The 22459-nt window shown below is 50.7% G+C and overlaps 1 protein-coding gene across 5 annotated transcripts in view; it reads right to left on the bottom strand.

Annotated features, from left to right (window-relative positions):
* The window catches only part of KCNQ1 (potassium voltage-gated channel subfamily Q member 1), a 349026-nt gene that overhangs the window by 78443 nt on the left and 248124 nt on the right, over positions 1 to 22459 (bottom strand). The gene's annotated exons all lie outside the window — the stretch shown is intronic.

Here is a 22459-nt window from a genome sequence, read left to right as displayed (position 1 = left end):
GGAAGGTTCTATAGCCCACCCACCGGTACCCACATGGAAAATATAGGGCTGTCGGACAAATTAGCCAGGGATAGTGACCACCTGAGCCACCCTGTTAAGGAGACCGTGTGGTGTCCCCTCTGAAGTTCCTTCTAGAAACATCATTAAAAAGGGAAACACAATCGTTGATATATATATGTGCATAGGAAAAAGACCGGAAGGAAATACATCCACATGGAACCAGTGGGGATTTTGCTTCTGGCTCTGAAGCTTGCATCTGACCAAACCTTCTGCCGAGAACACCACCACAGCTGTGTGATGGCTTTGAGAGCAAGGAAGACTCCAAGGCCTGAGATCCCAGAAGAGAAACAAACTGGGAGAGCCCACGTGTGTGTTTGTGCGTTTGTTGTGTGGGGCACACGAGCCGAATGGGAGGCAGGGGGCTCCCTGAGCTGGCAAGATAAACAGGAGTCCAGGGCTGCAAAGACATCCAGGACTTGATGGGCCAAGATCCTGGTGAATGGGGGGCCACAGAGAAGGAAGCCCCCTTTCACGCAATTTCCCCTTGAAGCATTTGTGAACTAAGCTGCACAGCATGGGGTGAGATTCTGAGAAACGGAGCAAGAAGCAGCTGCTAGAAGGATAAAAATCTAAGCAGAGGCCTCCACAGACTCACGTCACTGGGGAGAGGAGAATTGCGATTCAGAGTCACCAAGGAGATGGGGTCCTGGCAAACACCCCAAGCTTTCAGATGAGACCCCCCCGAACCCTGCCATAGCCTCAAATCACCTCAATTCCCACCTGGAGCAAGGTGCTCTGTCCCGCACCTTTTGCACACCAGAGAAAACCGAATTATCTATAGGGATAAGATCATGGAGCCTCTATTTTGTTTTTAATACTCAACAGACTGAAAACCAACGGACAAAACAGACCACGGAAACAGATCTAAAGATGTGGTAGATTCAGTGCCTTAAAGACTTGTAGCTCTTGCGTCAAGAGATAGAGTTGGTTTTCTCACTGCTTGAATTTGGGCTGACCTTGACCCTTATTGTGATGAAAAGAATGCTGGGGAAGTCCCATCGTGTATAACTTGTGTGCTCTTGGAATGTGGTCGCTTGAACCACCTGAGCTGGCTGGCTGGAGAGGCCACGTGGAGAACCGTGGTGCTCTGGCCAAGAGCCAGCACCAAGCAATAGGCATGTGAATTGAGGCCATCTTCGACCATCCGGCCCTGATAAGCCTCCAAGGGGACTGCAGCTGCGAGAGTCACCCCACGCAGAGCCAGCAGGACGACCTCCCAGCTGAGCCGAGTCCAAATTGCTGACCCACAGACTCATGAATAAGGAAAGAGCTGTGGTGTGAAGCCACTAAATTTAGGTGTTGTTTGCCATGCTGCAATAGATTAAAAGAAATTAGGACCCCAAAGTGGGGTACATCATATCAAAATCCTGAAATGCATAGTGCTGGTTTGGGGACCAGGCATTGGGCAGAGGCTGAAAAAAAAAAGGGCCTATTGTAAGATGCTGGACTTTGGACAGGGTGCCATCTCTAATCGCATGAGACTTTGGGGTCTCTTGGAGGGGTGAGTGAATTTTGCTTTGGGGGGAGCGTAAAAAGTTATGGCCAGAGGGCAGGCGGGGGGAGGTTAGAGATGGGTGTAAATCCTTTGCAGTTCCCTCCGATTGGAGTTCCCCCCAACTATTTCCATCATCATGGAATGCTGCTGCCATGTGGACATGTCTGAGCTGGGCTGCTAGAAAAGCCACGTGGAGGAGAGCTGAGGCACCCTGGCTGACAGCCTGACAGCTCCAGACTCCGGAGGCTAGCTGAGACCACCCAGTCACCACCAAGCTGCTGCTTGGACGAGCCAGGTGAGACCAGCCAGATGAGGAGCCCAATATGCTGACCCACAGACTCAGGAGCAAACAGATGAATTGGTTTGCTTCAGAGTTTTTAGATAAGGACTTGAAAATAACTTGATAAATAGGTTCAAGAAAATAGATGACAAGATGGAGAATTTCACTAGAGAATTGAAATCTATATGAAAAAGAAAGAAAGGAAATTCCAGAACAAAAAGGACACTCATGGAAATTAAGAAATGCAGTAGATGAATTTGATAGCAGAGGAGAAGAGAATACTTGTGAATTGGAGAAAATAGCCAGGTTAGAGTATGGAGGGAAAGTAGAATTAAACATATAGGAAAAAGTGCAAAGCATATAAGATAAGGTTAGAAGTTCTAATACATGTAACATCTTAGAAGGAGAGGAGGCAAAATGGAGAACAAATAATTTTGAAGCCTCAGTGGCACAGAATTTTCCCAAAATGATGGAAGACATCAAGCCACAGATTCAAACAGCTCTTTGGATCCAGCTGGAGAGAGAGACAAGGTACAACAGACCCAGGCCCATCGGAGTAACCCTGCTGAAGACCAAAGGCACAGGGAACATTGCAGAAGCTCTAAAGTCAGGGGGGTGGGGGTGGGAATGATGACACATTATCCTGATGGTTGACTTGTCAACGGAAAGGATGAAAGCCAGAATGACATCCTTAAAGCGCTCAAGGAAAATTCCTACCAACTTAGCATGCTATACCCACCAAATATGTTCTTAAAAATGAAGGTTCAAGTGAAATAATCCAGTCACGAAAGGATAAACTCTGTATAGTTCCACTTGTATGAGGACCTAGAGTCGTCAAGTCTACAGAGACAGAAAGTAGGATGGTGGGGCTGGGCCTGAGGGGAGGGGGATGGGGAGTGAGCGTTCAATGGGGACAGGGTGTCAGTTTGGGAAGATGAAACAGTTCTGGAGATGATGGTGATGGTTACACAACAACGTGAATGTGCTTAATGCCCCTGAATGATACAGTTAAAAATGGTTAAAATGGTACATTTCATGTTATGCATATTTTCTACAATAATAATAAAAAAAGAAGGTGAAAACTAGACCAGGAGAATTCACTGCTGGGAGACCTGCACTGAAAGAACGACTTAGGGGGCTCCCCAGGTAGAGAGCAATGATCCCAGAAGGATGCACAAAAATACAAGACGGAATTAAGGAGGTAGAAAAGGACAGATACGTGAGAAAGTTTAAGTTAGTAAATCAAATTGACTGAAATAATCATGATAATGTTTCCTGAGGTTTAAGGCATAGCTATAGCTAAAAGTACATGATAAAAATAGCATAAAAGGGAGGAGGCATCAGTGGAGGTAAACAGTGGTGAGCACCATGTGTTGCCAGGGAAACGGTAAAAGTGCTCATCTGAGGTCGACTTCAGTGAGTCAAGGATGTGTATGGTAATCTCTAGGCAACCACTGAGGGAATAATAAAGGACTGTAGAATTAACAAGCTAACAGGGGATAAAAATTAATTAATAACAATTTTTGATTAACCCAAAGAAGCAGGAAAGGAAGTCAAAAGGAAGTGATGGAACAAATGGGGAAAAAAAAAGTGAGATAGTAGATTGCATGCATTGCAGAGGGACTAAATATTCCAATTAAAAAACCAAGATTGTCAGATGAGATTTAAAAAAACAATTTGATGTTGCCTATAAATATACTGAAATAGATAGGCATAGAAATGTTGACAGTAAAAGGATAGAAAAAGACATACATTGGTGTTGCCCAAAGAAAGCTAGTGCAGGTAAACTAATATCAGACAAAGAAGACTTTAAGTATTGCCAGAGATAAAGAGGGATATTTCATCATTTAAAAAGTGGTCAAGGGAATTCCCTGGCGGTCTAGTGGTTAGGACACCACGCTTCCACTGTAGGGGGCATGGGTTCTATCCCTGGTTGGGGAACTAAGATCCTGCATGCCACATGGCAAAAAAAAAAAAAAAAAGTGGTCAAAATTTGGTGGGAAGAGATCAGTTCTAAATCTGTAGGTACTTAACAGCATAAACTTCAAATATATAAAGCAAAAGCTGGCAGAACTAAAGGTAAAAGAGAAAATCCACAATCATGGTGGGAGATTTGAATGCACCTCTGTGGGTAACAGATAGAGGAGCTGTGAAAACATCTAAAGAGAGACACATCTGGGGCTTCCCTGGTGGCACAGTGGTTGAGAGTCTGCCTGCCAATGCAGGGGACACGGGTTCGAGCCCTGGTCTGGGAAGATCCCACATGCCACGGAGCAACTAGGCCCGTGAGCCACAACTACTGAGCCTGCGCGTCTGGAGCCTGTGCTCCGCAACGGGAGAGGCTGCGATAGTGAGAGGCCCGCGCACCGTGATGAAGAGTGGCCCCCGCTCGCCACAACTAGAGAAAGCCCTCGCACAGAAACGAAGACCCAACACAACCAAAAATAAATAAATAAATAAATAAATAAATTTAAGAGAGACACATCTGAACAAACCGAATAGGAACTTGATGTGATCAACGCTTACAGTACACTGTGCTCAGCCCCCAAAGAGTGTCTAAGCTCCCCAAGCGCACAGGGAACGTCTACCAGAAGGGACCACGTGCAGGGCTTGACGAGCAAGTTCCAACGAATTTCAAAGAAAGTAAGTCATATATGTATGTTCTCTGACCACAGAGAAATTAAGCTAGAAATGAATAAGAAAAAGATAACTGGAAAATCCTTAAGTGTTTTGGAAATTAAAATATCTCAAGGATCGAAGAGGAAATCTGATAAGAATTGGAAAATACTTTTAATTGACTAATAATAAAAATGTCCCGTATCACAACTTACAGCTAAATAAGTGCTTGAGGTACCATGAAATAGTGCTTAGAGGAAACTTTATGATCTTAAATAATATATTAAGAGAAGAGGAGAGGCCAAAGTCTGTCTCGAGAAGTTTAAACAATAGTAAATTAAACCCCAAGAAGGTAGATGGAAAGAGATAATAAAGATAAGAGCATTATTCAATGAAATAAGAAATGAACATTTCATTAAGGAAAATCAACAAAGCCAAAATCTGATTTTCTGAAAAGACGAATTAGAGATATTTTAAAAACCTATTTAGAGGATATTATGTACAAAAATAATCTTGATAGTTTAGGGAAAATAGATTAATTCCTAAAAACACCACAATATATAAAAGCAGCCGTAAGAAGAAACTTAAAAATCCAAATTGCCCAATTTTAATTAAATAAATTAGATTTGGAATTTACACACAAAAAAGCCTTAGGTCTAGATGACTTCACCAGTAGATTCTTCCTTAAATGGGAAGAAATAATACCAATTTTATACAAATCTTTTTAGAGGATTTTTATGAGTCAGTATAACCTTGATATCAAAACCCGACAAGGATGTTTCAAGAAAGAAAAGTCACAGGCCAATCTCTCTCGTAAACATGGTTGCAAATATCCTACCTGCAATACCAACAAATTGAACCCAATGCCATATGTAAAGATAGATGCCCGAGTGTAGTTCAATCCAGTTACGCAAGGTTGGTTTAGCAGCCGAAAATCAATCAACATTATTCACCACATCAACAGAACAAGTAAGAAAACAACATATAAGCAACTCAAAAGATGCAGAAAAACATGTGATAAAACTCAAGACCCATTCGTAATTAAAAACACAACTCTTAGAGAACTAGGAATAGGAGGAAACTCCATTACGTAAAAATCAAACACAAAAGCAAACAAAATCTAAGCAAACATCATGCTTAACGGTGAAATATTATACACTTTCCTCCTGAGATGGGGAACAAGACAAGGATGTCTGCCATTACTGTTTCTACTTAATATTACCCCCAAAGTCTCAGCCAGTGCGTTGAGAGGAAAAAAAAAAGGAAATGAAAGATACAATAATTGGACAGGACAAAATAAAACTTTTGTCATTATTTGCAAATGACATAATCATATATGCTAAAACCCCCTTCAGAATCTTCAGATAAACTATTCTATTGCTAAATGAATTTAGCAAGAACACTGATTTTAAAGATGATATACAAAAAGCAATTGTATTTCTCTGTTAGTAACAAGCAACTAGAAAATGAAATAAAAAGATACCAATTATAACAGCATCAAAAACCATAAAATACCTAAGAATAAATCTCCTGGATGTGAACAAGACCTCTACACAGAAACATACTAGACATTAGTGAGAGAAATTAAAGAAGCCCTAAATCAGTTGAGGGTTATATAATACGTTTAGAAATTGGAAGACTCAATATTTGTTAAGGGGTGAATTTTGAGGTATGGATCAAATGTAATTCCAATCCATAGCAGAGTGCTTTTATTTATTCATTTGTGGGGGGCACAATTTTCAAGCTGATTCTAAAATATTGGTGAAAAAGCAAAGGGCTAAGGTAGACCAGACAATTTTGAAGAACAACAAAGTTGAGGACTCACACTGCCAGAGTTCAGAATGTACTGTAGAGCTACAGTGATGAGTAGAGTGTATTAGAGAGATGTGGTATTAGAATACGCTTTTAACACAGCCGTATTAGATGGAGGATAGATCAGCGGGACAGAATAAAACATTCAGAAGCACAGACATGCATATGTGGTCACTGCGTTTATAACCGAGGCACTATTGCAATCCAGTGGGGGAAAGAATGTTCTCTTGAGTCAGTGGTACTGGGACAATTTGGATAGCTGTATGCAAAAGATATGAACCATGATCCCTGCCACACAGCAGTCACAAAATTAATTCATGTTAGACTTTAGATCAAAGCATGAAGGCAGAGACCATCAGACCTCCAGAAGAGAGCAGGAGAATATCTTTACGACCTTGGAAGATTTCCCAAAACACAAGAAACACTGACAACAACAACAAAAAAATTTGACAAATTGCCCTTCCTTAAAATTAAGACCTTCTAGACATCAAAAGACATCATTAAAGGAACGAACAGATGCTCTACAGGCCAGGAAAGGATATTTTCTGGTAAAGGACCTGTAGCCAGAATATATCGAGAATGCCTACAAATCAGTAAGGAAAAGACCACATGATTTAAAAAGATGATTTGAACAGGCACTTTTCACATAGGATGTCCAGATGTCAATAAGCCCATGAGAAGGTGCTCAACATCATTACCTAGTAGGGAAATGCAGATGAAAACCCGAATGAGGTACCCATATACGCTCGCTAAAATGGCCAAAATTAAAAAGGCTGACAACATCCAGTGTCACAGACGATGTGGAGTGACAGACTCCCGTGCGCTACTGGTGGGAACGTGTGTTGGTTCACTTGGGAAAGCTGTTTGGCTGTAGCCTTGGGCCCACATTGTGACCTGGCATTGCCATGTCCAGATACTTAATCCAGAGAAACGAGCGTTCACGTCCACCAAATATATCTATCGGAATCTTTATAGCAGCTTTCCTCATAGGAAGGCCAGCCAGTGACAAAGCTGTATGCAAATACGATTCCGTGCAGGATCAAGAACAGGCAAGACTGTTCTATGGTGAGAGAAGCCAGGATAGGGGTTACCTGTGGCGGCAGGGGTGGGGGGCGTCGGGGGAGGCTTCCCTGGGGAGGCGGGGAGGAAACTGCTGGTGGGACGGAAGTGTTCTATGTCCTGACCTCGTGGGTTTTTATGTAGGGTATATATACGTAAAAATAAGCTGATCTGTTCCTGCAGGATTTGTGCACTTTACAATAAATAAATCATACCACAGTTTTTTAAAAAGGCTTTCAAGATAAGCAGCTTTTAAAGTTCTCAGGGACAGGTGGTTTCTACTTAGCCCAGAGTTGGCCACTTTTGAGCACAGAGCGTATGAGATGCTCTCCAGCGAGACCAAGGCCCCCCCCACGTTACTGGACGTTGCTGGACGTTACTGGATGGTGGGCCAGGCCCATGTGCAGGAGGCACTCAGGTCTGTGTCCCCGCATCTCCTCCGACCGGGGCTCACCTGAGCACATGCATTCACGGGGGCCCCCTGCATGCAGCACCCTGGCCTGGTGACACTCGTGCACCTACATGGGAGGGGGCGGCAACTTACACACTTCAGGACACACACATGTGCGCACGCGCACACACACACACACACACACACACACACACACACACACACACGGGCTTGGAGCTGGAGCCAAAGCAGGCTCCGGGAGGCCCTGAGATTTCTCCTCTGGGGCTTGGGCCACTGGCCCCATGAGCCCCTCACCCCGGGCCTGAGCCCCGGGAGGGGACGTCCCCTGGCCTCAGGTTCCCGCCTCTTGCAGTCCCCCCAGGTGGTGTGTGAGCAGGTGGTGGGCGGGGCCTCCACAGGTGCCCCACTGGGAAGGGCCCCACTGGCCGTGCCCACCGAGGCCTGGACGAGGCCCGAGGTTCTCACATCCCACTTCACTTGAACAAAGGACCACACCCAGTGACTGCCCCAGTGGCCTCCAGAGGCTGCCGCCACCCTCGCCTCTGCCAGGTCCACAGAACAAAGCCATGGCCTTTGCAACCAAGTAGCCCCCCAGGCCGATGGGAAGCCAGGGCTGGGGACACCGGGGCCCGGCCGGCTCCGCTCAGGCCTGCTGTGGCCTGGCCCTTGCTCTGGTGACAGCCCCATAGCCAGCCTCTCTGCTGGACACAAAGACTCTGCGGTCTCTGGGGAAGGGTCTGGCTGGCCCCTCTCTCAGTGGGCCTTCTCCTCTCTCCAGGCTGGGCTTGGCCCGGGGAGGGGGCGAGTGCCCTTTTCTGGTGGCTCCAACACCAGGCAGGTGGGATGGGCGATAGGACTAACCTTGGGCACACTGAGCCCCGCAGGAGAGCGTGCGTCCCCTTCCCTCTGCCTGAGAAAGGAGACACCCTCCGCCACCCCTTCGACAAAGAGAAGGACCCGGATGGATATTAGATTTTATCAATGCTTTTTCCACATCACTTGATAGGATCATGAGAGTTTTCTCTTTGGCCTGTTGATGTGATGGGTTATGTTAATTGAATTTTGAATATTGAACCAGCTGGGTTTATCTGGAATAAATCTCACTTGGTTGTGGTGTTTCATTTTTATATCCATCATTATAGAGTTGGTTGTTCTCTCTCAATAATGTAGAAAACCCCCAGGAACCCACTGCTCAGAATAAAAGCTAGACCCTGACAGCCCCCAATTCAACCATCCCCCTGCCTCTTCCACCCTGGGGAGCCATCGACCTGAATCCATGTCCCTCACTCCCTGCTTTCCTGATTATATAACTTTATCACACTTATATATATCCAAAAAAGGGCATATATTTTCTATTTTAGTGGTTTAAACTTTATAGAAACGTATTATGCTTTTCCCTGGGCTTATGTTGCCAAGACCCGCCCACACGGTTGTGAGTCACCCTGGTTCATTCGTTTTGACTGGTGGAAAGGACACCTCTATGTGGACATTCCGAGTACATTCACTCTCCCTCCTGGACGGGCACGTGGCTTGGTGAGGGCAGGACGACACGCACTCCTGGTTACCTTCTCCGGCTGGGCACGGACTGGAGTTTCCCCTGGGTGAGTACCCAGGCATGCCACAGCCGGGTCATCCGTATGTGAAATTGCACCTTACAGGTGATGCCACACTGTCCTTCAAAGTGGTGGCCCTACTAAGCGTCCCACCAGCGGTTCAGGAGAGACCCGGGGCCCCACATTGCCCCACATCCCCATCTGCCGCCCTAGTGATCACACTTCGGGATTTACACCAGATGAAACCAGTGCCAGCGATGCTCTCACACGCTGACTGGCCATGTGTCCTGCACTGTGAAAGGCACAGCCCTGGGCCATTTTTCTGTTCAGTTATTTGTGCACTTATTGATTAGTTTGATGTAAATTGTCTGTCCTTCTTCCTCCCTCCCTCCCTTCCTTCTTTCATTCTCCCTCCCTCTCTCTCTCTCCCTCCTTCCCTCCCTTCCTATCCATCTACCTACCAACCAACCAATTCTTTGTCAGTTCATGTATTGGGAATACCTATTCCTGTTTTAGGCAGAAAAAGGCTCCCCAAAGACGTTCTAATCCCTAGAAGCTATGAATATGTCACCTTACGTGGCACAAGGAACTTTACAGATGCAATTCAGGTGCTGTACCCTGAGATGGGGAGAGTATTCTGGATTATCCAGGTGGGCCCAATTAGACATTTGAGTCCTTAAAAGTGGGGCCTTTCCCAGCTGTGGTTGGAAGAAGCCGTGACTGTGGGAAAGAGGCCAGAGAGCAGCAATGTGATGGCTCTGAAGGTAGAGGAAAGGGCCAAGGACCCTTTAGAAGCTGAAAAAGGTCAGGCATGGATTCTCTCCTGGGGCCTCCAGAAGGAACCAGCCCTGTGATACCTTTCAGACCCTCAGGCTGTGTGGGACTTCTGACCTACAGAACCAAAAGAGGATAAATGCATGTTGTTTGAAGCCACTAGGTTTGAGGGAATTTCTTACAGCAACAATAGAAAACTAATGCAAATCCCACTTTGAAAATTATCTTTTCACTTTTCTAAGGTGTCTTTTAATGAACAGAAGTGCTTATTTTACATAAACAAATTTATTAATATTTTTCTTTCATAGTCAATGCTTTTGTTTCTCGTGTGAGAAATATTCCCTTATGCTAAGTTTTGAAAGATACAAACTAACTTATATTTTCTAATGGTTATAAGCTTTGTATTTGACATTTAATTCTTAGGCCCATCTGGAGTGAATTTTTGAATATGGTGTGAGGTCAGGGCCCAACTTCACTTTCTCATTATGAATAATCACCTATTCCAGTGACTGGCAATGCCATTTTCATCACACTCAAAAACCTCACACTTGTGCAGGTCTTTTCTGGGCTCTCTATTCCACTGGGCTAATTATCGATTCTGGCACCCACACTGCAGCATCTTAATTACTATGTGTTATATACCATGTCCTGGTACCTGGAAGAAATGGCCTTTCCTTGATCTTCTTAAAAAGGTCTTGGTATTCTTGGCTCTTTATTCTTCCACAGAAATTTTAGAATCATCATATTATGTTTCATGAAAAAAAAAACCTATTGGAGATTTTATTGGAATTATACTGAATTTATAGATGAAGGAGGAAGAAATGAATTGACATTTTTATAACACTGTCTCTTATTTATGAATATGGGATATCTTTCCCTTTATGTAAGTCTTTGAAATCTCTAAATAAAGCAAAAATTTTGTTCTTTAAAAAAAACTAACAAAATAGATAAAGCTCTGGTGAGACTGAGAGAAGATAGAAATAAAAATATTATAAAAGAAAATAAGAAAACATTACAAATAGGGATTTGAAAGCTAATAAAAGAATATTCTCAACAGCTATATGCCAGAAACTTTGAAAAACCTAGACAGGAACGGCTATATTCTCAGGAAAGAATCTAACTCCATAGAACTGACTCAGGATGGAATAAAACATTTGAATAAGCCTACAACTACTAAAGGTATTAAAGTGGTGGTTTAAATATCTTCCCACAAGAAAAAGCCAGGGCCAGATGGCTTTATCCCAAATTCTACCAAACTTTCAAGGAACAGATCATCACAATTTTATACAAACATCTTAAACTGAATGAAAAATGAAAACATGTCAAAATTTGAGGGATGCAGCTAAAGCAGGTCTCAGAGGGAAATTTATAGCATTCAATGACATAGTAAAAGAAAAGAAAAGTCTTAAATCAATGATCTAAGTTTCTACCTTAAGAAACTAGAGAAAGAAGAGCAAATGAAACCCAAAGTAAGCACAAGGGTGGAAAGGATAACAATGTAAGCAGAAATGATTGAACCAGGGAGCAGGGTGCTGCCCTTGTCAGAGATGTGGGCTGCTGTGCTCAGCGCAGCCTGAGGCCCAGCTGAAGCCATAGACGACCAGCCCCTTGCTGACTTCATCCCTGAAGGTCCGCACCCAGGAACATTCCCATGAACCGCCTTCTGGTCTCCCAGAACGCTTGCTCTTTTGCCCCTGGAAGTGGCTGACTGTGGGGACCCTCCCTTTCAGGTCTTTCCAAAGGAAGGGGTTTGGGGAGGGTGTGCACCTTTCCCTTGGAGGCCTGGTATGTGTTTGCTGCCCAGTGCCGGCTCTGATAGGAAGGCAGGGTGTCCCCGTCTCAGGCCCTCGTGACTCGTGGCTCGGCCTCCCTGCTGGCGGCAGTGCTGAGGGCAAGACTGCAGTGTGAGCTCCGTCCCCATGACAGCCCGGTCACCCTCCTGCCCCGGCTCTGCTTTCTGTGCGGGGGAGGGGCGGGGGGAAGCCCAGGCCCCCTCGCGCCCAACCCAGCTCAGGCTGGACTCTGTGTCCGAGTCTTGCCCACCCGGGCTGGCTGGGGGCTCGCTGCCCTGCTGTCTTCCCTTCCCGCCCTTGACCCATCCCGCCGCCGGGGCAGCTCTGGCTTCCGGCTCTGGATGCATGCCTGAGGGCTGGGGGGGCGTCTGTGGTTGAGTCAGGCGACTTCTTTAGAGATAGCACCCTGCGGGGTGAGGGTTGTGCAATCCTGAGACTTCAAACCAGCCCGCCCAGCCCACACGGCCCACTGGCTTCTGACGAAAACAGCTCGGGATAGGCTGTGAAGTGCCCCGGCCTGGCCCCGCCTGGGTCTGAGAAGCAATCGAAGGACGGGTGGACCAAGGGGCCACCGTGCCTGTCTTCTGCTGACCCTGAGCCAAATGTAGGGCGGCTCCAGAGCTGGCCAGCCGCGGCTGCCTCTGACAGGGGTCAAGGCCAGAGCTGCTGGCGGACAGGGCCCAGCCCAGGCGCGATGGGGGCTGAGTCTGCAGCTTTCTCTACAGCCCACCCTCCCACCATGCCTGCCACGTCCACCGATCCCTGCCACATCCGGGGCCACTCTCACGCCCACTTGGAGGGCCCCCAGGCAGGCTGCGGCCCTCCCTCACCTCCTTCCTGGTCACAGCCCACCCTCGCTCACATCCAGCCACACCCCTTCCCCAGGGAGGTGTCGGGTGGCCACACTCCCCTGCTGTCACGGCACTCGGGAGCCCCAAACACCGACTGTAATCAAATGATCACCGTGTAATTCACGGTCGCCGCTGGGGCTGAGGCATGTGGCCCAGATATTCCCCATGTCCAGCTCGGAGCTTGGAGGCAGTAGCAGGTGATCAGCCCTGGCCTGGGAGCTCCCGAGCCCCCGGGCCTCCATGTTCTGGGGAGGAAAGTCTAGAAGACTCTGCTCATCTGTGAAGATGCAGGGCTCTGGCCTGAGATGGGCATGTATCCCTTCAAAACTCAAGTCAAATCAGGAGTGGGGGCCGAAGGTGGTTAGGACCTGCCCCCCACACACACGCAAGGTGACTGTGGAAATAATGCAGCTGAGCTGGGAACCGGGCTCAGCACACACCTTGGGACAAAGCACACATCTCATGGTCGGGACAGCTGACCATGGTGGGAAATCTCTTGGGGCCTCATTTCACTTAATTTCACTCCCACGTTCACCCATTGGTTTGTTCCTTTGGCCGGGGGCACACATTCAAGAAACTCCTCTGCCCTTCTGTCTGAGGCTCGCTCTATTACAACACGAGGAAGTGAGGTGTCTGCTGGCATTGCTTTCGTTTGTTTGTTTGTTGTTTTTGCAAATCATATAGGTGCTAAATCTTGTGGAATCTAAAAAAAGGCGACAAATGAACTTATCTACAAAACAGAAATAGAGTCACAGATGTAGCAAATAAACTTATGGTTACCGGTGGGGGGAGTAAGGGGGGAGGGGAGGGATAAATTGGGAGATTGGGATTGACACATACACACCACTATATATAAAATAGATAAATAATAAGGACCTACTGTATAGCACAGGGAACTCTACTCAATACTCTGTAATGGCCTATATGAGAAAAGAATCTAAAAAAGAGTGGATATATGTGTATGTATAACTGATTCACTCTGCTGTACATCTGAAACTAACACAACATTGTAAATCAACTACACCCAATAAAAATTATTTTAAAAAATGGGCAAAGGACTTGAGTAGGCATTTCTCCAAAGAAAAGACACGGATGGCAAATCAACAGGTAAGAAGATGCTCAGTGTCATCGCCATGAAGGACACCCAAGTCAAAGCCACTTCACACCCGCCAGGACAGCTACCCTGAAAAGACGAGAACAAATATTGTCAAGAATGCACGGCTGATGGGAGTGAAAGATGGGGAAGTCACTGTGGAAAATAGCCTGGAGCTTCCTTAAAAAATGTGAGGCCTGGAATTATCATGTGACCCAGCAATTCCTTCCACTTGCAGTGAAATGCCCAAGAGAAATGGAAACCCATGTTCACACAAGAACTTGTACGTGAATGTTCGTAGTGGCTTTGTTCCTAATAGTCTAGAGGTGGCAATAGCCCAAGTGTCCATCAACTGGCGAACGGATAAACAAAATGTGGCATATCCATTCAATAGAATCTTATTCAGCCATAAAAAGGAATGAAGCACTGACACTTGCTGCGACATGGGTGAAACTTGAAAACAGTGTGCTGAGTGAAAAAAGCCAGGCACAAAAGACCACATATTATAGGATTCCATGTACGTGAAATGTTCTGAATAGGCAAATCCACGGAGATGGAAAGGAGACGAGTATTTGCCTGGGGCTGGGGAGCGGGGGTGGGGAGTGACGGCTGATGGGTGCAGGGTTGCTTTTCGGGGTGACGAACGTGTTCTAAAATTAGGCAGTGGTGATGGTTGTGCAACTCTGTGAATACGCTAAAACCGGCTTTCAAAGGTGTGGCTGATCTTCCTAGATCGCTCCTGACAGCAGGTGCTGGGAGGGAAGGTGCTGGTGCTTCTCTGGGGACAAGGGGATGGGGAAGGGTTGGGAGCCTTTGGGAGGCCCCCAGCCATCCTGGCTCTGTCCAGGGCACAAGCGTCTTTGGGGAGGGACCTTACCTCCGCGTGCTTCACGGACACGGGCTGGCTGCCTCAGGGGTGCAACTGGGCTTGGCCTCCCTCCCTCCTGGGATGACGCGAAGGCCCCTAACTCCCCCTTCTGGCTCAGCCGCCCCACTTCCAATCCATCCCCCACCATGTGGCTGCCAAAGGACCCGTTTTAATCCAAGGCGCATATCACAGACCTTGTTACACCTCCGCCACCCCCCACCCCGCCCCCGCCCCAGCTCCCAACCACCTGCCAAGGGTGTGCAAACTCCGAGGGTGACCTGCTGGGTCCTTCACAACTGGGCCCAAACAGAACAGAACGTTCGGTGCTCTGGGCAGGTTCCGAGGTTATGCACCTTCTCTCTCTCTCCCCTAAATTGTTTCACACCCGAAACACTAAACACGTTGGGTTCTTATGTCTTTGGAAGATTGTTTTCCTATCAGTGATCCAAAAGTCAGAGCAACCCCATGCTGGCCCCCAAGCCTGGGCCTGCCGGAGCAGATACTACCCCCTCCCCCCAACCAGTTGGCAGTGAAATTCTTCGAGGACCTCAGGACAGGTGACTGAAATGGATTTGGCAATGGATTTGAAATGGTTTAACTTATTTCAACACACCCCAGAACCAAGGGGAAGAAGTAAATTCTCGGTTTCTTTAAGAGCAGGGCATCCGAGTGGACCCCCAGAGACCACCCAGCACAGATCGGACCACCCAGCAGCTCAGTTCAACTCAGTTCAGTTTGGTGTACGTCACCTCCAGTTAACTCACTCGGCTTGGGTCAGGTGACCTCAGTGAAGCTAAAAGCCCAACTCAGGCAACTCGACTCCATTCAGCTCAGCGCAGACCAAGTCAACCCAAGTCAGCCCGAGTCAACTTCCCAGGGAGTTGAAACCAGCCGGGCAGGAGAGTGACCACCGCTGGGGACATCCTGAGCCAGACGAGCCGTGAGGATGGAAAAGCCAAAATACAGAGACCTCAAGACAGTCAGGAGTGGCCCAGGTTCCAGAAAGCACCACACCCATCACTAACCCTGGACGGGGTCAGGGAAGAGAGTGGTGGACGGGCTGGTGGTCTGGCCAGCGAGGTGACAGTTTTGGGGAACACTGCGGATTACAGAGTGTGGGGGTAGTGCCCGTCTGAGGAGCCTGAGGGCATCCAGGGGAGCAGGGGAGACAGGAATGGGGCGGGAGACGGCGGTCAGCGGGGAGGACGGCCGAGCGAGGGCTGGGGATGGGAGGGAGCGACGGAAAGAAGGTCCATGTGGCTGGTGGCCCAAGTGAGGGCAGGAGGAGGGGCGCAGGGGGAGGCCGGGAGAGTGGGCAACGCTGTGCTCGGCGCCCAGTGGAAAAGGGCGCCGTCAACCCCCCGGTCAGAACAGAAATGCTGGCCGCAGTGGTTGCAGCAATTGGGTGGCACCAGGCGGAATGCTTCCCGAGGCTCACTCCATCCCCACGCTAGCCCGACGCGTAGCGCTCAGGGGCCTCGTTCTGTGGGGAGAAATGGCAACCTCTGCAGGGTTAAGCCCCTTGCCGTGGCGACCTTTCCTGACGCACTGTTGCCCCTGCCTCGCCCAGATCCATCCTAGCGCTCACCGCTGGTGCTGTCACCTGGGCAGGGACGCGGCACCCAGAGGTGGACGGCTTGCGTGTAAAAACTGCCGCTGACACTGGCCCAGGGCTGCCTGGGATGGCCTGTGAGGTGTGGAAGAGCCAGAATTTGGGGCCCACGGAGAACATGAACATGGCCGGGAGGGGCTGACTTGGCTGTGACCCTGGGCGACCAGGTCTGGGACCTCCGCCACGGCTCCCCAAGACAACGGGCGAGACTCGAGTCCTTACATCTGGGAAAAGGTTTCTTGGGGGTGGGACGTGCCACTGCCGCCCACTCGGGACACTTGGCTCAATCCCCACCTTCACTTGGCTGCTGGAGACCCCTGCCCCATGACCCGGGTCCCCTTGCAAATGTTGGCGTCCGTTTCCTCCTAAGAGCCCGAAGCTCTCTTTGGAAAGGGTGCGAGTGGATGGGGGGTGTGAGAGCCCCACACAGATCCCCATGCTGGGTTTCAGCTGGTTCCAGCAAATTCCTTGAGCTTTGGAGGCCTTAGGAGCTGGAGGGACCACAAAGGACAGTGCAGACCAGGACTGAGGTTTCGTCATAACGAGGACGTGGCCTCGGAGCGAAGTGGAGCCCAGGAAAGCCGTCACAGCTGTGCAGCTCTGAGCTCTGGAGATCAGGAGGTATTGAGAAATCACTAGGACCAAGCTCTGGCCCTTCCTGGGGTGCGGGGAGAGTGGTCCCCGGGCCCCAGTGGGGTGCCCTAAATTGGGTGGGCAGCCTGAAAGTCTGAGGCTGCCCGGGCAGAGCTGTTGGGAAGGAGCCAGTGAAGAAACGCATCTTTGTCCCGGCTTTGTCCCCGGAGGGGGGTGGGCGAGCAGACAGAGGGAGAGAGGTTGGGTGTGAGCAGGCGGCCGGGGAGAACCCCATTTAAATCCTGGGGAGATTATGAGGACGTTTGTTGCAGGCTGTCAGCCCTCATTAAGTTAATGGAACTGGCGAGTTGGCCTGCTTCCAGCGCGCCAGAGAAAGAAAACAAGAAAAGTGTTTTCAGGGAAAGAGCCGGGGGTCCCATTTCGCTCGCAGCCCCCGGGAGATTATGAGCCATCAGTAATGGCCTCGCTGAAATGACTTATTGGGAACTCGTTGATTAAAGCAACGGAGAGAAAACCCCTAACGTCGAGGAAGAATTACACGGGCTTCTTACTGATTTTCGTCTAGGAAAGTGATTTGTGAGCATTTCCTTCCCGAAGCCTCGTGAATTACGTACCAACCCGGTCAGGACAGAGTCTCTACAGCCACTCGGGTTCCGGGCAGGAAAGGGAAAGACTCAGAGTTAAAACCAGGGCTATTGCACGTAGACCCGAGGAATAGGGGTTCTCCAGATGGGTGAGCCTGGGGGTCAGAACCCAGAAGGCCCTGTCAGGCTCCCGGGGCATCTTAGGAGGGGCTGAGCGGGCCTGCTGTGGGGAAGGAGGTGCTGTGTGCGGCCCCGCCCTGCCCCTGGGGGCCCTGCTTTCCTGCTCTCAGGCGTGAGGAACCGGCGAGTCACCCCCTGAGGTTGTTACAAAGCACGATGCTCTTTCTAGCCCCTTCCCCCGTGACAGAAAGCTGATGCGGGTTTTGCCCGGGGGCGCTGATGGTGGGATCCCTGCACCAGTGTCTGGGGGCAAAGCCCGCGTTAAGTGTCCTGTTGTCTCCCCCCCGCCCCCCAACAGATACCCTAACCTGCCAGGCCACCCACAAGTCTGCACCCCAATCACCGGTGACCACGGCCCCTGGGCCGAGGACCCCGCCTTTCCCAGAACACAAGGCGAGTCTCAACCTCCCCAGAGGCCCCGCCTCTGGCTGTTCTCAGCACAGACCTGGACCCAGGGCCCCTCCAGAGCTCGGGTGGGGGTCTGGCCGCACCACCGTTCTCCTCCTCTTCTCCCACCCTGTTCCCATCCATTGACAAGCACCTACTGTGAGCCAGGCCCTGTGCTTGTAAACGCACGCTCTGCCTACTCCTTATCCCCACGGTACAGACGAGGATGCTGAAGGCCAAGGGGGCAGAGCCGACTGCCCACCGCACACAGCTCAGGAGGGGCAGAGCCCTGTCTTCAGACCCCCATCCCCTCCCAAACTTGCAGGGGTGAGCGGACTTGGGGGCACATGTCCTCGCCTGTCCCCAGCTGAGGCCTCACCCCCCCCAGGTCCCTCCCACCTTGGACCCCAATCTCCTGGGCTTCTGGTTGAGTTTTGGGGTCATTTGGCCCTTGCAGAGCCTGCATCCCCTGGAAATCATGGCATCCACCGATCCTTCCTGGAGGGGTGCTGGGGGGACAGGCCTGCAGATCAGGGGCGAAGCAGCTGAGCCAGGGATCCTGGTGAAGTCCAGCCAGGCACTGAGCCTCCTTCCTCCCAAAGCCCCTTTCACACTAACCGAGGGGCCACCAGGTAGCTCTGGACGCCAAGAACGACCGCAGGGACTCGCTGGGGTCAGCATGCACCCCCTCCCCTTGCTCTGGGGGCCTCGACCCACCCCCTGCACCCCAACAACTCATGTCTGACCAGCACAGAGGGCGAGAGATGGCCCCTCAGTCCATGGTTAATCTCAGGGACGAGGTGACGGCTGCAGAGCGGGGAGGTGGGTGCCCCTCGCGGCGGGGGGGCCCACGCACCCAGCCATCACCGGGGCGCCGCTCACCTGACCAGAACAACCGCAAGGCTCACAGCAGCGGCGAGAACGGCACAGCGTGTCTCTCTCACATGACAGATGACCTGAGGCCCCGAGAGGGAGGGATGGCCTGGGGCCCCTGGGGAGCCAGGAAGCGGCGGGAAGCAGCAGGAACCAGCCGGGCCCTGTGCACTGTGACCGCCAGGCCTGGTGTGACAGTGGGGCCCCTCGCAGTGGGCCCCGGGTGGCCTCTGGGGCCTCATTTGCACACTCTGGGCCTCAGTGTCCCCGCCCATAAGTAGAAAGGGCATCAGAGACCACACGTTCCAGGCTGCCTGGGGACTCCCACGCCTCTGGGTCAGCCCTGGGCCCGGACCCCCTGCCTGGAACCCAACTCAACTGGAGGGAGTGTCGCACAGGGCACTGCTCCAGGCCGAGAGCCCGTGGTGGGGCGGGGAGGCGCCTGGGGGGCCCCAAAGCCATGCAGTCCCACGACCGCCCCCAGCTCCGGCCCCCTCCTACCATGTCCCCCCAGCACACACAACCACTCTCCCTGGACAAGCAGGGCAGGTGCAGCCCCCAGGGTCCACGCGGAGAACAGGGCACGTGGGTCCCGCCAGGGTGAGCCATGGGGACAGGGGCATTCTGGCTTGGCCAGCGCTCCCGAGGGGCGCTTTCTTCTCCTCCTACCCACGGTCCAGGGACACAAGGAGACTCTGCCCCATCCCCGCCTTACTCAGGGAGCTGGGGGTTGGTGGGGGTTTGGTCTTTCCTGTTGGGTCCAGGCCTCTCCTGGGCCAGGCCGAGGGCAGTGCTGGGGTGCACGAGGGCAGAGCTGGCCTCTCACCCAGCCCTGAGGGCCGAGTAGGGGGCTGAACTGACTTCTGCAGATCAGATACTGTTTTCAGGGCCCCAGGCCTGAGCGGTCTTCTGGAGAATCCCCCTGTGGGTGGTGAGGGAGCGGCTGACTCCTGGTCTGTTTCTGAGACGGCTCGCTCCAGCTGGAGGGATGTTTTGAAATGCAAACGTTATCACTCCTATCTTCTGATGTCTGAGGAAGCCGGCTCCCCGGGCTGGGCTGCCTGGCCTGAACACCCTGATCCTCCTGACCCCACCCCGGCCTGGACATCCTTCCCCATCTGCCCTCTGCTCCCCCTCCTCCAGGAGTCCTCTGCCCGTCCTGCCCTCTCCAGCCTCGGGCCCTTCTGTGGGACTTCTGCCCGGTGTACCCACGCCTCCCTGAAGCTGAGGTCCTTTGCTCTGGGGCACACGGATGGGGCTGCAGCACATTTCTGGACGGCCCCCGGCTCTCACGGCCGCTTTCCCAGTGCTGGACCCATAGCGAGTGCCCGGCAAACAAGGACAAATTGACGGGCGCTGGGCTGCTCCAGGCCAGGCCGACAGGGCCAGGGCACTGGGCTGCCGGGGGGCGGGCATGCGGGGCTGAGGGGCAGAGCGCTGGGCAAGGCGCTCCCAGGGCCACCACCCGGCCCTCTGCCTTCCCCTCCCCCCAAAGGAAAGGAGAGGTTAATAAACCAATTACTTTGGGCAACGAAGCAAAATAAGTCCCATTAAAGTAATTAACGTCCTTTGCACAGCCCCCATTGGAGAGGACTAATAAATTGGGGCTTTGTCACCATCCGGTAATTTCTTTCTAAGGCGTTTCTTCATCCCCATCCAACAGCACAGTTTAAGGCTCTGTTAATACTTTTAAGACGGGCTCAATGCCAGACTAATTAGATTTGCATTTCCACCATGGGCCAGGCTAGGCTCGCATGTACCCAATGAAAGAGGCCCAAGGACCCCGCCAGGGCCCCGGGGACAGCACCCGCCTTTGAGAAGGGGCCATGTGTGGATTCCCACGTCTGGCCTGACACTCCGTCTGCCTGCCCAGCTTCCCCGCCCCCGCAACTAGGGTCACGGCTCTGATCCGGGCGGAGGCCAGACCTCATTCTCCAGAGGGTCCCTTCCTGAATCTGCCCACCCTGGCGCTCTCAGGGGTCCACCCCAGAGACAAGACTCTGGCAGGTCCAAGGAGACAGTACGGGAAGGGGGAAGAAGGGCCAGTGGATGGTGGAGAAACCTGCTGAGCGCTGACTCGGCCAGCACCGTGACAAGCACGCCCTCACGACAGGACGAGGGCACTTCACCTCCGGGGGCTTCCTCTCCAAAACACTCGACCCTCGTCCGCCCACGAGGGAAAGAGCAGACAAATCCCAATAGAGCAGCGTCCCACAAAACACTTGACAGTCCTCCTCAAAACTCTCAAGGTCATCGAAAGCCAGGGATGTCTGAGCAACTGTCACAACCAAGCGAGCCTGAGGAGAGGTGACGACTAAATGTCATGGGGGATCCTGCACGGGGTCCTGGGACATTGGGTGAAAACCGGAAATCTGCATGCAGTGTGGACTTCAGTTAGTCATAATGCACCACTGCTGGCTTGTGAGCTGTGACAAATCATCATCCTAATGTAAGATGTTACCCATGGGGAGACTGGGTGAGGGGTTAGGTGGGAGCTCCCTGTATGACCTTTGTAATGACTCTGTGATTCCAAAACTGCTTTAAAATCTCCCCTGGCTTCCCCACCCCCACCACCAGGCACCATCACCCAGGCCCAGCTTCTACCCCAGGACCATCATGAACTCAGGCGACACCATGACTGGGCAAGGCTGGGCAGAGTAAGTGCCTGGAGGGAGGGTGAGAGCCACCAAATCAACTCGAGTTACCAAGCGCCAAGTGAGAGCTCGGGGAGCATGGGTTTCGAAGGCAAGCAAGGTCAGGACCTTGACCAAGTCCACTGGGTGCACAGGGCACACCTGAGGTGGGGAGGATTGGGAGGCGACAGATGTGGGTGTGTTCGGCGGGGTAAGAGGTGTTGATGATGAGGCCACAGCAGGTTGGCCCTTGGACGCCAGGATGAGGAACGTGAATGAGAGTGTGCATTCATTCCACTCTGCTGCTGTAGTTTGAAAGCAGCTGTAGACAGTGAGGAAACAGCTGAAGTGCGCCAACAAAACTTACCTTCTGGACATTAAAATTTGGATTTCATGTAAGTTTCGTGCAGCAGAACAATTTTATGCTTCTTTGGAATTTTTTTAACCATTTAAAAATGTAAAGACCATTCTTAGCTCATGGGCCATACAAAAATAGGTGGTGGGTCATACCTGGCAAAGATTACTAAGGCAGATAGACTTCTGCAATACTGCTTTTTTTAAAAAAGGGGCAACACAGAACACCTTTGACGGAGGTGTAGAGATTGACCAAAGATGCCAACGTACGTGTTGATAAAGTGATAAAAGATGTAATGGAAACTGCAAAAATAACTTGTAAAAAGAGTATTAGGGACATCTATGAGTCAATAAACTTGAAAACCCAGATGCAATGGATAAATTCCTAGAACTAGATAAAATGTCAAAATTGGTGCTGGAAGAAATAGAAGATGTGAATAAATATGTAGCTAAGAAATTAAGATGTAACCAAAGACCTCCCCCCAAAACTCATGCCTGGATGGCTTTGTAGGTGACCTCTGCCAAAGTTTTATAAAACACCTAATACAGAAATTCCTACCTTCTACAAGCTGTTCC

The sequence above is a fragment of the Balaenoptera borealis genome (assembly GCF_965194805.1).
Source record: "Balaenoptera borealis genome assembly, chromosome: 11".
In the NCBI taxonomy this organism is placed as follows: domain Eukaryota; kingdom Metazoa; phylum Chordata; class Mammalia; order Artiodactyla; family Balaenopteridae; genus Balaenoptera; species Balaenoptera borealis.
Note: the sequence above shows the minus strand (reverse complement) of the source record. Positions and strands in the feature narration are given on the sequence as shown.